Source organism: Lithobates pipiens, unplaced genomic scaffold (assembly GCF_037356315.1).
Source record: "Lithobates pipiens isolate NorthernLeopardFrog02 unplaced genomic scaffold, aLitPip1_a1.2 Scaffold_1, whole genome shotgun sequence".
NCBI classification, from domain to species: Eukaryota; Metazoa; Chordata; class Amphibia; order Anura; family Ranidae; genus Lithobates; species Lithobates pipiens.
Genome location: NW_027507685.1, coordinates 197251575 through 197265061, shown reverse-complemented (window position 1 = coordinate 197265061; position 13487 = coordinate 197251575). Strand labels below are relative to the sequence as shown.

General features: G+C 42.7%; 1 protein-coding gene across 1 annotated transcript in view; it reads right to left on the bottom strand.

Annotated features, from left to right (window-relative positions):
• The window catches only part of LOC143981769 (leucine-rich repeat and fibronectin type III domain-containing protein 1-like protein), a 160431-nt gene extending 148861 nt beyond the window's left edge, over positions 1–11570 (bottom strand). The window contains exon 1 of the mRNA XM_077479859.1: positions 10252–11570. The gene's annotated coding sequence lies outside the window, so the exon portion shown is untranslated. The remainder of the gene's footprint in view (positions 1–10251) is intronic.
• Positions 11571–13487: the final 1917 nt, after the last annotated feature.

Sequence of the window (13487 nt, the reverse complement as noted above, 5' to 3'; positions counted from 1 at the left end):
CAGTCCAGCTGGGTTGCACTGGTTTTGCATCGACCGCAGGTGTCACTGTCACCGCCGGCAAGAGTAAGAACGCAGTTTAGCTGGGTGTATTGAATGCCACTGTTCTCTCAGGGCCAGCCCAGTGGGGGTGTTCTCCTGCTGTGCATTATGGGAGGTGGCATTTAAGGTACCGACATCACGTGCTTCGGGGTTCTGGAGATTATTTTCTGTCTGTTTGGTTCTGGTGGTCCTCCTGACCCAGCCCCATGGTCCTCCTGGCCTAGGGTGCGGAACCATGCATTTTGAGTCTTGGGGTTGGCTGGCCCGAGGCAACGCAACTGCAGGGGCAGGCCCGAGTGGATTTCGGGGCCTATTGATCCAAGGGTTGTCCTTTGCCATCTCATCTGAAGGGAGAGGCCCAGCAGCTGAAGAACACCAGGGGAGGACTCTTCAGGAGAAAGCCATGCGCAAGGCTGGCTTCTCTGAAGGAGCCTGGAGGCTTAGTTGAAGGACGTAACCTGGATCCACACTCATACAGTATCGCCGGATCGGTTGAGAGATACTGGTACCATATGATAGCTCTTTAAATTTGTCTACATCCCTCAGTAACGCACAAGTCTGTGGCAGAGACTTTGTCAAACATCCTTTGCTCAAGTGTACATCACAAGTCTGTGGCAGAGACTTTACCGAACACCCTGCCGACTGCTAGGCCTAGTGAGAGGAGGTCTATCCGGGGGTTGTAAAATCCAGTTGTGAAACGGTTGCTATTCTCTGGATTTACTATAAGGACTTCCTTTGATTTTTGTCTAAAGTACTTGAACTTACTCCTAACCCTCTACCCTTCATTGAAAGACTCTGTTTCTGTTTCAAATAAATAACCCAAAAGAAGATTCAGTGTCAGTTTCCACATTTCTTAGGGCCATTTACCACGGGAATCCCTAGACGGAGAAGCAGACAAGAAGGTAACGGTAAGCCCAATAAAACCGGAAGCTCCTTCGGGGGTTAGTGCTACACATATTTATGACCATCCAGTCTTGAGATTTAGGGTTCATTCACATGAGTGCAAAGAGCCATACATCATGAAAAATTAGCATACCTCCCTGCCTGGAAGTGTTAAGTGTTTGAGTGCAGCCACCGGTACAAATCAATGAGAGGCTGTGGCTATACACTGATAACCACACACCTGGGCACTTACTTCTGTATAGGGATAAAAAAGAAGCCCTGGACGCAAATTGGCCCTTTACACAAATAAATGCTTAGATGTGTCGTTACCAGCATACGGCCACAGCCTATCATATATTTGTGCAGGCAGATGTACTCAAACACCCGTCACTCCCAAGTGCAAGGATACACTCTTTTTGTATGGTGTACAGCTTTCTGCTCCTAAGTCAATGAGCCCTACGCAGCTGTGCCAGATAACATTTCCATCCTGGTGACCTGATTTTTCTCTTCTTCAGTTATCGAAATTTGGCTAGTTCAGCAGTGACCGGATAAATTTTGATCTATGTAAGGGCAGGGAGGTTGTACAGGACTTGATTTACTAATTGACATCTGTACAACCACTGTTTCCAATTTTTTTCCACTCAATCAGTGCTGCCAGCTATAGCCGGCAGTGCAGATCAGTGTATTCTAATGGCAGGGAAGTCTCTCTGCTGTCAGAATACAATAGCTCAGCAGGAAGGATTCCCTCACCCTCAATGACTGTCAGTTATTTTTGAATCAACCCGCTGGTTGAACAACAAAAAACTGTATTATCTATGGGTTGCCGTATTTTTGTCCGTCCAAACTTGGTTTTGTCCGTCCAAACTTGGTTTCAGCGGACAGTCCGCTCGTGTGTAGGCAAGTTGGACGGACTAAGTATGGCGCATGCTCAGAAAGGATTTACACGGCCGAAGGTTGCATTGCAGTGTATTGGACGTCGTTTTTCTAGTCCCGTCGTACGTGCTGTACACGTCATCGTGAAAGCTTTCAGCGGACTGTCTGTTCATCGTGTGTGGTCAAGTCCGTTCATTCAAAAGTTGAACGGACTGTCTGTCGGATTGTCTGACGAACTTAGTTGGGCAGACAATCCGCCCGTGTGTACGCGGCCTAAGACATCAAGGCTCTGTTTAGAACCCTGATATTTCACCAAAGCCCCCAAAAGGGCAGTTTAAAAATGTAAAAAACAGATAAATAAAAATCTAACCATAAATAAATAAATAACATTTCAATTTTTTTTTTTTAAAAGAATGTCTCTTTGTACTCACTACTGCCTAGCTGCTGCCTCTGTTGCTCTGTGTTTGAGCTTTGGGATGCACACCCTAATGCAATAAGCTGCGCACACACATATATTCCTTGAAGAAATATTTGCACACAGAACATGTAATTGGTAGGGATGAGCTTTGAGTTCGAGTCGAACTCATGTTCGACTCGAACATTGCCTGTTCGCCTGTTCAGCGAACAGTGAACAATTTGGGCTGTTCGCGGCAAATTAGAAAAAAGCCGGAACACCCTATACAAGTCTATGGGAGAAATCTAAAGTGCTAATTTTAAAGGGTAATATGCAGGTTACTGTCCTAAAAAGTGTTTGGGGACCCGGGTCCTGCCCCAGCGGACATGGATTAATGCAAAAAAAAGTTTTAAAAACTGCCGTTTTTTCAGGAGCAGTGATTTTAATAATGATTAAAGTGAAACAATAAAAGTGTAATATTCCTTTAAATTTCGTAGCTGGGGGGTATCTATAGTATGCCTGTGAAGGGGCGCATGTTTATGGTGCTTAGAACTGTCCCTGCACAAAGTGTCATTTGTGCAGGAAAAAAAGTCTTTTAAAATCACTTGCGGCTAAATTGTCGGCTCCCCGTAATACAGAGAACACTCAATGAGTGTTCTCTGTATTAGCCGACAATTCATTCATTCATTGATAAAAAAAAAAAACCTGGGGGTTCCCCTAAATTCAATTACCAGGCCCTTCAGGTCTGACATGGATATTAAGGGGAACCCCGTGTCAAATTTTAAAAAAAATTGACGTGGGGGTCCCCCTAAATATCCATACCAGACCCTTTATCCGAGCACGCAACCTGGCAGGCCGCAAGAAAAGAGGGGGGATGAGAGAGCGGCCCCCCTCCCTCCTGAACCGTACCAGGCCACATACCCTCAACATTGGGAGGATGTTTTGGGGGTCTGTGACTCCTCAAAGCACCTTGTCCCCATGTTGATGAGGACAAGGGCCTCATCCTCACAACCCTGGCCGGTGGTTGTGAGGGTCTGCGGGCGGGGGGCTTATCAGAATCTGGAAGCCCCCTTTAACTAGGGGACCCCCAGATCCCGGCCCCCCCCTGTTTGAAATGGTAAGGGGGTACAAAAGTACCCCTACCATTTCACAAAGAAAGTGTAAAAATGGTTAAATAAGACAAACACACTTTTGAAAAATTCCGTATGACGTATGGGTGACCCCGCCCCTCTGATGTAACGGAAACCTGCGTTACATCAGAGGGGGCGGGGTCACCCATACGTCACTGGGGAACCCCTGGCTTCCCTCACCTGTGTCAGAGGGGCGGGGTCAGGTGACGGGTGGCCCCGCCCTCCTAATATAAGAAACGTCAGCGCTGGGATCTCCGCAGTGTCTCCGCAGTGGAGACAGAAGACGGATGTATGGACAGCGCTGGACTGAGAGATCCCCCATCGCTGGATATGATCATCCATCGCTGGACCCCGGAGATTCGTCGCTGGATAGCAAGAGTGGATTAGCACCGCTGGAATCTTTTTTTTTTTTTTTTTTAATAAAGGAATTTTTCAAAAGTGTGTTTGTCTTATTTAACCATTTTTACACTTTCTTTGTGAAATGGTAGGGGTACTTTTGTACCCCCTTACCATTTCAAACAGGGGGGGCGGGATCTGGGGGTCCCCTTGTTAAAGGGGGCTTCCAGATTCTGATAAGCCCCCCGCCCGCAGACCCTCACAACCACCGGCCAGGGTTGTGAGGATGAGGCCCTTGTCCTCATCAACATGGGAACAAGGTGCTTTGAGGGGTCACAGACCCCCAAAGCATCCTCCCAATGTTGAGGGTATGTGGCCTGGTACGGTTCAGGAGGGGGGGGGCGCTCTCTCGCCCCCCCCTCTTTTCCTGCGGCCTGCCAGGTTGTGTGCTCAGATAAAGGGTTCGGTATGGATTTTTAGGGGGACCCCCACGTCAATTTTTTAAAAAAAATTTATGTGGGGTTCCCCTTAATATCCATATCAGACCTGATATCGTGGACTACAATAGAAGATTTCCAAGCCAGGTCACTTTAGCTTTCTGCACTGCACTCTGCAACGAACCACCTGATTGGCGGCCCTAAAAGTGGGGATTTTAATCAGCATTGAACAAACCTCAAGGATCAGAAGAGCACTTGTAATTAGCAGAATGAACATACATGGGCCAGGGGCATGAAAAACACATCAATACACTCACTGTACTCCAGTCCTGGGGGAAAACCTTGTATGGCTGCTGCACCTCCAGAGTATTTCTTCAATCTTTGCATTCAATTTGTTTTATTATGTAATCGTCAGACATGGGTAATTATCAGCTAAATTTAGAGAATACTACAAACATTCGTAAATCATTGTTTGTGAAATTGTGACACATTTGTACGATCCGATGGCCCAAGGTTATCTCAAATGAGAATCCACAGAGAATGACTAAGCAGAAAGATATTTTACATCAAAATTAATTAAACTGAAAGGTTGGATTAGGCATACTTTGCAGAAAGATGACAGTGAACCATGGAAGGATGCAATACAGTGGAACCCACAGGGTACAATAAAAAGGGGGGGAAGTAAAAATTCATGGAGGAGAACAACACTGTTACAAAGTAGAAAAAAAAAAAAAGATGGAATGATTTCAAGTACACTGCTAATGATTGAGCTATAGGAAAATATTCATAAACTATGTCCCAGATGAAACGGCACACTCTGGTTATTACAACTGTATGAATGTAAGCAAAATTAGCACAGCCGTTCAGTGATTTACAACAACTAATCAGAAATCACTTTTCTTCAGTAAACACTATCTTAGTGTCTACATATGACTAGTGATCATATTGTCAGCCTTTCCCAACCTTTCTACCTTGGTAGAAAGACTGTAGTCAGTGGTTAAATACCTCCTTACATTGGTAGTCAGTGAAAAAATTCCCTCGTACATTGGGGGGTCAGTAGAAAAAAAAACCCTTACATTAGTGGTCAGTGGAGAAATTCCCCTTTACATTGATGGTCAGTGGAGTGATGCTCCTTTACATTGGGGGTTAGTGGAGAAACCCCCCTTGCATTGGTGGATATTAATAATCATGAAAATAAATGAACTCAGACTGGGAGATTTGGTAGCCAGTGGAGAAACGCCAACTTACATTGGTGGTTAATGGAAAAATACACCCTTAGTTTGGTGATCAGTGGAGAATTGTTCTCTTATGTTAATGGTCAGTGAAGAAATGCCCATTACATTGATGGTCAGAGGAGAAATGCCCTCATACATTGGTGATTAGTGGGGAAATGCCAACTTACATTGGTGGTCAGTAGAAAAATTCCCCCTTACATTAGTGGCCAGTGGAGAAATGCCCCCTTAGATTGATGGTCAGTGGAGAGATGTCCCTTTACATTGGGGGGTTAGTGGAGAAATCCTCCCTGCATTGGTGGCTATTAATAATCATGAAAATAAATGAACACAGACTGGGAGATTTGTGATGTACATTTACATTAGTGGAAAGTGGGGAAATTAACTCTAACGTTGGTGGCCACTGGCCAGTGAAGAAATACCAACTTACATTGGTGGTTAATGGAAAAATACACCCTTAGTTTGGTGATCAGTGGAGAACTGTTCTCTTATGTTGGTGATGGTCAGTGAAGAAATGCTCATTACATTGGAGGTCAGAGGAGAAATACCCTCATACATTGGTGATCAGTAGGGAAATGCCAACTTACATTGGTGGTTAATAGAAAACTCCACCCTTATATTGATGATCAGTGGAAAATTTCCCTCTTATGCTGATGGTCAGTGTAGAATTGCCCTCTTATATTGGTGGCCATTGGAGAAATGCCTTGTTACATTGATAGACAGTAGAAAAAGCCCCATTGCACTGGTGGTAAATGTAAATGGAAACACCTTACATTGAATGTCAGTGGTACATTGCCCATTGGTAGTCATTGTAACTGGGAGATCAATATTGCTGACTGCTCAAGGAAATCCTAACAACTTATAAGAACCCTGGGGTTCCACTGAACCCTAGTTCTGAAAGCCTGCACAACACAGGTCTATATTAATGACCGGGAGCCAATTACTATGGCTCTTGATCATATAATCACCAGGACTGTCAACTGAAATGCTCACAGTGACAAATGTGTATAGATAAACCCATCTCTGTATCATGTCCCACTCTGCACTCCATTTTACTAGTGAAAGATCAATGGTTGTAATACAATTATGCATAATGTTAATTAATAACTGACAAAGGTGTAACCAACAAACATTAATTTTATTACATTTTGGTCATATCTGTAATATTTCAAAAGCACAAGAATCAAACATATCTAATAGCATATCAAAGCAAAGGTTGATGCTTTCAAAAATGATACCAAGTCCAATTAGATTTTAAAAAAAAAACAGGGTCAATTATCAGAAGAGCAGTCATATCTACAAACCTAAAGCTGCTCTACACATTAAAAGGGGATCACTTGCCTGGGCATCAAGTGGTTAATAATGTACAATTTACAATACGCAGCAGCCTCTGCAAACCAATCACAATTAATATTTCATTGTTTTACTCCTGTTGAAAAGGTCAGATCGGATGTCTGAGTTGAAATAGATCTCTTTATTACATAACCGTCATTTTTTTTTAATGCTAGATGGTCAAAGTTTCAACACCAGATTGCAAAGGGAACTTTTGCATTGGTCTCAGCCACAAACAAGGATGTTTACTGTGAAGAAAAAAAACAGCATGAGGCTTCTCATGATGTGGAACTAAAGGGCTCAGCATGACTTGACATTTGTTTAAGATTGTGAACACTTGTTTAAATGTTTCTACTGTTGAAGGACCTGGAAACGGTAATGTAGCTCCATCATTTCCCGGTGTAGTGCTGACCCTGCTAATAACAAATGATCTCCCTGCCCAGAGGAGATGCCCGAGGGGGGTGGAGGAGAACACATCATTATCCTGTCTTATAGTCTCTGTGTATTTGTGTGTGATTAACAGGGAAACACTGCTCTGCCCCATCTCTCCTTGTCTTTCTTTCTCATTCAATTTTCTTCTTTCCCTCCTTTACTCCTCTCCATCCCTCCATCACTATACCACTATACTTCCTCCCTCCTCCATCCCATTCCCTGCCTCTCTCCCTCTTCTCTCCTTCCTCTCTCCCTCTTCTCTCCCTCTTCTCTAACTCCTCTCTCTCTCCTTCTCTTCTCTTTCCTCATTACCCATCTTGATTCACCCTCCATCTCTTTTCCATTTCTCTCCCTCAACTCTCCTTACACCAGCCTACTTTCTCTTTCTCTCCCTTAAATCTCTTTTACTCTATTTCTTTAGCTGTCAATGTTTTCTATTTCCCTCTCTTTTCTTTCTTTCTCTCTCTCTTCTCTCTCTCTTCTCTTTGATACCTGCCTTCTTGTCTCTTCTCCCCTCTCTTCTCTCTACCATTTTCCTGCTCTTATCTCTATGCCTGACATTTTGTTCCCTCTTTCCTCTCTATGTGTGTGTGTCTCTCTGAATGCTTGTCTTGTCTCTTCTCTCTCCTCTGCTCTTATATCTCTACCTGCCATTTTTCTGTTCCCTCTCTTCTCTGCATGCCCCCCCCCTTCCTCTCTCTTTCTTTCTCTTTACCTTCCCTCTCTATTTCCCTCTCTTCTCATTTTCTCTTCTCTTTTTTCTCTCTCTCCTCTCTTTCTTTGTCTATCTATAACCGTTTTCTCTCTCTTTCCCTCTCTTCTCTCTTCCTCATCACTAGTCTTGTCTCTTCTCCCTGGTGTTCCATCTCTCACTTTTCCTTCTTTAATCTCTCTACCTGTCGTTTTTCTATTCCCTTTCTTTTTGTGCCCCCCTCCCTCCCTTTATCTGTTTTTTTTATTCCCTTCCCCTCTCTATTCTATTTATCTCTCTACCAGTCATCTCTGTTCACCCCTCTATTCTCTTTCTCTCTTTCCCACTCCTATCTCTCTGCCCATTGTTTTTTAATTCCTCTCTCTTTTTGCCTCTCTCTCTCCCTCTTTCTTTCTCTTCTCTTATCCCTCTTCTACTCCCCTTTGTTTTCTATTACTTTACTAGTCGTATCTCGTCTCCCCTCTCTTCTCTCTCTTCTCTCTCTCTCTCTTTCCCGCTCTTATCTCTCCAGCCATCATTTTGTGCCACTTTCCTCTCTGTTTTATATCCCTCTTTCCCTCTCTTCTTGTTCTTTTTACCTCTCCTTTCATTCTATCTCTTTACAGTCTTGCCTCTTCTCCCCTCTATTCTCTCTCCCTTTCCCACTCTTATCTCTTGATCTGTCATTTTTTTTCTGTTCCCATCTCTCTCTTTCTTCCCCTTTGCCTGTCCTCTATTTCCCTCTCTTCTCTTTTTGTCTCTCTCCCCCTTTTCTCTCTCTCTCTCTCTCTCTCTCTCTCTCGCTCTCTCTCTCTCTTTAACCGTCTTTTCTTTCTTCCCCTCTCTACTCCCTCATTTCCAGTCTTGTCTCTTCTCCCTGCTGTTCCAAATCTCATTTTCCTTCCCTAATCTCTCTACCTGTCATTTTTCTATTCCCTCTTTTTTTGTGCCCCCCCCCCCTTTTTTGTCTCCCTTCATCTGTTCTCTTTCTCCCTTTCCCTCTCTAATTTATATCTAACACTCTTGATTGTTCATCCCTCTCTTCTTTTTCTCTCTTTCCCCCTCCTATCTCTCTACCCATCATTTTTCTATCTCCCTCTCTCTTTTTCTCCTCTCCTCTTTCTCTTTATTTACCCCCCTCTTCTATCTCCTTTTCCTTGTCTTTTCTATTTTCTTACCAGTCTTAACTGTTCTCCTCTCTCTTCTATCTTTCCTGTTCGTATCGTTCTACCCATCATTTTGTTTTATTTTCCTCTTTTTTTTTATCCCTCTCTCTCTCACTTCTCTATCTCTATCCCCCCCCCCCCCCTTTTGTTTTATTTACCTGTCCTCTCCCTCTTTCCCTTTTTGTTCTCTTTTTTTATGTCTCCTTCTTTCAATCTCTTTACCAGTCTTACCTCTTCTCTCCTCTATTCTCTCTCCCTTTCCCAATCTTATCTCTCTACTTATCATTTTGTTTTTATTACTCTCTATCTGACTTCCCTATCTCTATCTTTCCCCCTTTTTTTATTTACCTGTCCTCTCCCTCTTTCCCTTCTTTTTGTTCTCTTTTTTTATGTCTCTTCTTTCAATCTCTTTACCGGTCTTACCTCTTCTCTCCTCGGTTCTCTCTGCCTTTCCCACTTGTATCTCTCTACTTATCATTTTGTTTTTATTCCTTTCTCTTTTTTTTGTATTTCTCGTCCCCCCTCTCTTCTCTGTTTCTTGATCTCTTTACTTGTCTTTTCTCACATTCCCTGCCTTGCATATCTCTTTCGTTCTCCTATCTCTTCTCATTACATGTATTGACTCTCCTTCACTGTCTACTGTCTCTCTATAGCCTCTCTTATATCACTATCTTTTTACCTGTCTTTTCCCTTCTTCCCTCCCTTCTATGTCTCTCTTCTCTCCTCTTATCTGTCTCTTTTCCTGTCCTCATTCCTTTCCCTTCTCATCTGTCTCCCACTTTCTCTCTCTCTTCTCTCCTCTTTTTCGCTCCCTTCTTCTCAACCTCTCCCTCCATGATTTCTCACTCTCTCCTCTTTTCCCTGTATATAATCACACACATATATGTTAATATTGTACATCATACATCAGAGTGAATTACTGTGAAATTGAAAATAGATAATAACTAAGCAGTTGTAAATTGCTATATTGATTTTAACTAAATATACTCTATCAGCCTAGGGAATCTTGAGGTAATATGATCATTGAGAAAACAGTTATACTTACTAAGAAAATGTCATTTATTTTCATATCACAGCCATCTCTGCAAGCGCAGTATAGGCATGGAATATAGTACAGATAGATAAGCAGACAAGTGACCATGAAGGATATTTAAATGCCAAAAGAGAAGCTAGATCTATTAATCAGGTCAGTAGTTGGGTGAAAACTCCATAATGTCTTTGAGTTCCAGTATAATTTTAAGTTTTGCAAAACTTTCTAAATCGACATTGTTGTACAGAATTATTAGCATAGCGCACAAAACTTTTACCTTATGATGGATGGTGACCTCTCACATTGTGCTTGTCACTGATCCTGTAGTAAGATCCCCAGAGAAGGGGTTTGACAACAGCAGTGTGTCACCTCATTGTCTCAGGAAGAGATGGGACTGTAGGCAGTGATGGGAAAAGACCATCTTCTGAAGTACCTGAGGCCCAAGTGAACTGAGAAGAAGACCGCTGCTCATCAGAATCTGCACCAAAGCCTCAAAGATGTTGTAGAAGGTCATTTGGCACCAGAGCTAATTCAATTCCGTTGACCCAAACCACACTCACTCAGGGGACATCAATGGGGTCCTGAAGATAAATGTAGTTTTGTGAGATAGATTTAAAAGAAGCTTGTTTGGAAGAAAATGGGACGGTGGCAAAATGGCTTACAAAGGTGATTTTTTTTTCCCAAAGAGACTGGACATAGGAATGGATTTTAGTCCCTGTCACTGGTTTGGGTGTAGGTTTGGTTCTCAGAGTGAACCGGTTGATGCTTGCTCCTCACTGGCAGTGTAAATGTTAACCAGCAGTAAATGTACCTAAATGAGGTTGCTCTGGTAGTTATTCACATTTTGAGGTTGGTCTTAAGATGTAAATAGGTTGTTCTTAAGATATAGATAGGTTCGTCTTGAGATGTAGATAGGTTGTTCTTGAGATGTAGATAAGTTGGTCTTGAAATGTAGATAGGTTGGTCTGGAGATCTATCTCCTTCCTTTAGCCTTAAACAGGGTGTGCTGTTGCTCTTTTCGCTACACTGCTACATCAGGTCAGAAACTGCACCACAACACACACACACACACACTCTCAGAATGCACAACGCAGGAGGGCGTAGGGGAGTAGATACAATTTCAAAGAAGATTCAGTGCCGAAGGTCTGATTACTTAAGGGGTCCTAAGAGAAGCTGCCAAGTCGCTGGTACAGGATACCAGCCAGACCCTCTTCATTCTTGTATACCTTATCCTCTGGCACAATGAATCTCTTAGCAATTGGCTGCAGCAGATACTGTTCTCTGTAGAGGTGGCGATGAAACACATAATCCAGGCGATAAAGCAACATAGCAACTCTCAGTTCAACACATCCAGTCTGAGGGTTGCAGAAACACAGATAGATTCTGGGCAAGCTTCAGATGGAGGTAGAGTCCAGATCAGTCACCCTGGATTCCAAGGCTGCAGGGCTCACAGAAGAGAATGATGCACAGAGCAGCCCCAAGCTCTTGTTGAGTGCATATATCCTAGAGATATGTTAAGCTTTCAGCTGTCAGGTCTCCGCAGCAGCTCAATGTTCCTCCACTGTGCCTGTCCCTGGCAGACTGAATGTGGGGGAGTATGATCCACTTCATACATATGTAAGAGAGCAGGCGCACTCCCACCATCTGACTTAAAGCAGCAAGTCACAGCAATGCTAGCTGTGAAGACTGCAAAGCAAGAATGTCTAATGATCAGCGCACAGTGATACCCTGCAAACACTGCAAACTCATAAGCAGCTTCAAAGTACTGAGCTGGGTAGGCTAGATTGCTTCCCACGCTGAATATAGCTTATTTTATCAGTTTCCTGATAATGGCATATCTCTGACTCTTGCTCTGTCAATGTGTTAAGGCATATATAATAGAGTAGACAGTCATATATTAACTAATACCTTAACAGGAATTAATTCATTCAGAGCTATTTGATGTGCATTAAATCCAAGTAATCAGATTGTAATGTTCCTTGGGTCAGAACAGCGAAAGATTACTGCTGATTATGAATTACTATCCTTTAAACCTTACTCTTTTCTTCTTTAAAGCCTGTAGATTATTGGAGAGGGGGAATAAATGTAGAAGTATTTTTCATGGCAACAAATGTGTTCGCATCTTGTATTTGGTAAAGCATTGATCTGCGTTGTTGCTATGGGCAATGCTTTCCTCTGTTATATATTTAGCACCATGCAAAGATGTGCAATGACCCATAGCAACCAATCCAAACTCAGCTCTAATTAAAAGCTGGTGACTGATTGGCTGCTGTTGCTTGCAGCACCATTTTGCTTTCTGCACTTAATAAAATGAGCCCCTAAATAGTGGGAGAATTCACTCTCACCCTCCCCAGCTTGTTGTATGAGGATCCTGATAGCTAGATTCCCTGCTTTTGATGATTCACTGTCAGTTCAGCAATGCAGATTATGTCCTCAGTGTCTCTCCCTTGCTCATTAATAGCAAGCCAATACACAAATATATTCCGAAAAATCAATTCCTTCCAAACACAAGCTGCGAAATTAAAGCTTTGCTGAAATTGCCATCCTGCACCCCTCCCTGGAGACCCTCACCTCCTCCCAGCTTCTGAAACATTGAAGTCGTGCTTGGCAGAAAGGGGTTCATTTTCTTCTATACAAGATGAAATCCTTCATGGTGATTGGATTCCTATACACTCAGGCTCACGTTCTGTCTATAGATGTCTGCAGTGCACTTTGATCCTTGTCTCCATCAGTTAGTTGAGCATTAACACTGCCAATGGCTTGTCATCCACCACTGCTGACCTGTACATACAGGCATTACCTATTCCACCCACTCATGCCCTGCACACTGACAGCTCTCCCTTGGGAATCACTGGCCCAGATAAGCAAACTTTCATGGCTCTTGTGACAAACAGCTTTAACGTGTTAGATGCTGGAGAATGCTATGCTTACCCCTCCCTATCCCCCTACTCCCAAACAGAAGTTGTTGGATGCTTCACAAAGTATATTACATTCTTCCAGCACCAAGGACAGCTACAGCACACAGTGGGAACTCTACTGATTAAACCAACAGTCAGTCCATCAACTCATACAAGTAGGCTCCCTGGGGTAGTACAGTATAAAAAAAAAAGGAGCTCAGGTAGTAACAATACTTGATACATTATATTAACATGTGCTGCAATGCTGCCATACATCAAGGACATTGATTATGTATAGGATGGTTTTTAACCACTTCCATTCCGGGCGTATTCTGGCACTCCTCTCCTACATGTAAAAATTATCAAATTATCATTTTTTTGCTAGAAAATTACTCATAACCCCCAAACATTTTATATATATATATATATATATATATATATATATATATATATATACCTTGGGGAATAAAATGGTGTTGTTGCACCATTTTTCAAACGCTTTAAAAAAAAAAACAGTTTCATGAATTGAAAAATTACAAAACAGTAAAGTTAGGCCTATTTTTCATATAATGTGAAAGATGAAGTTACACCGAGTAAAGAGATACCCAATATATCC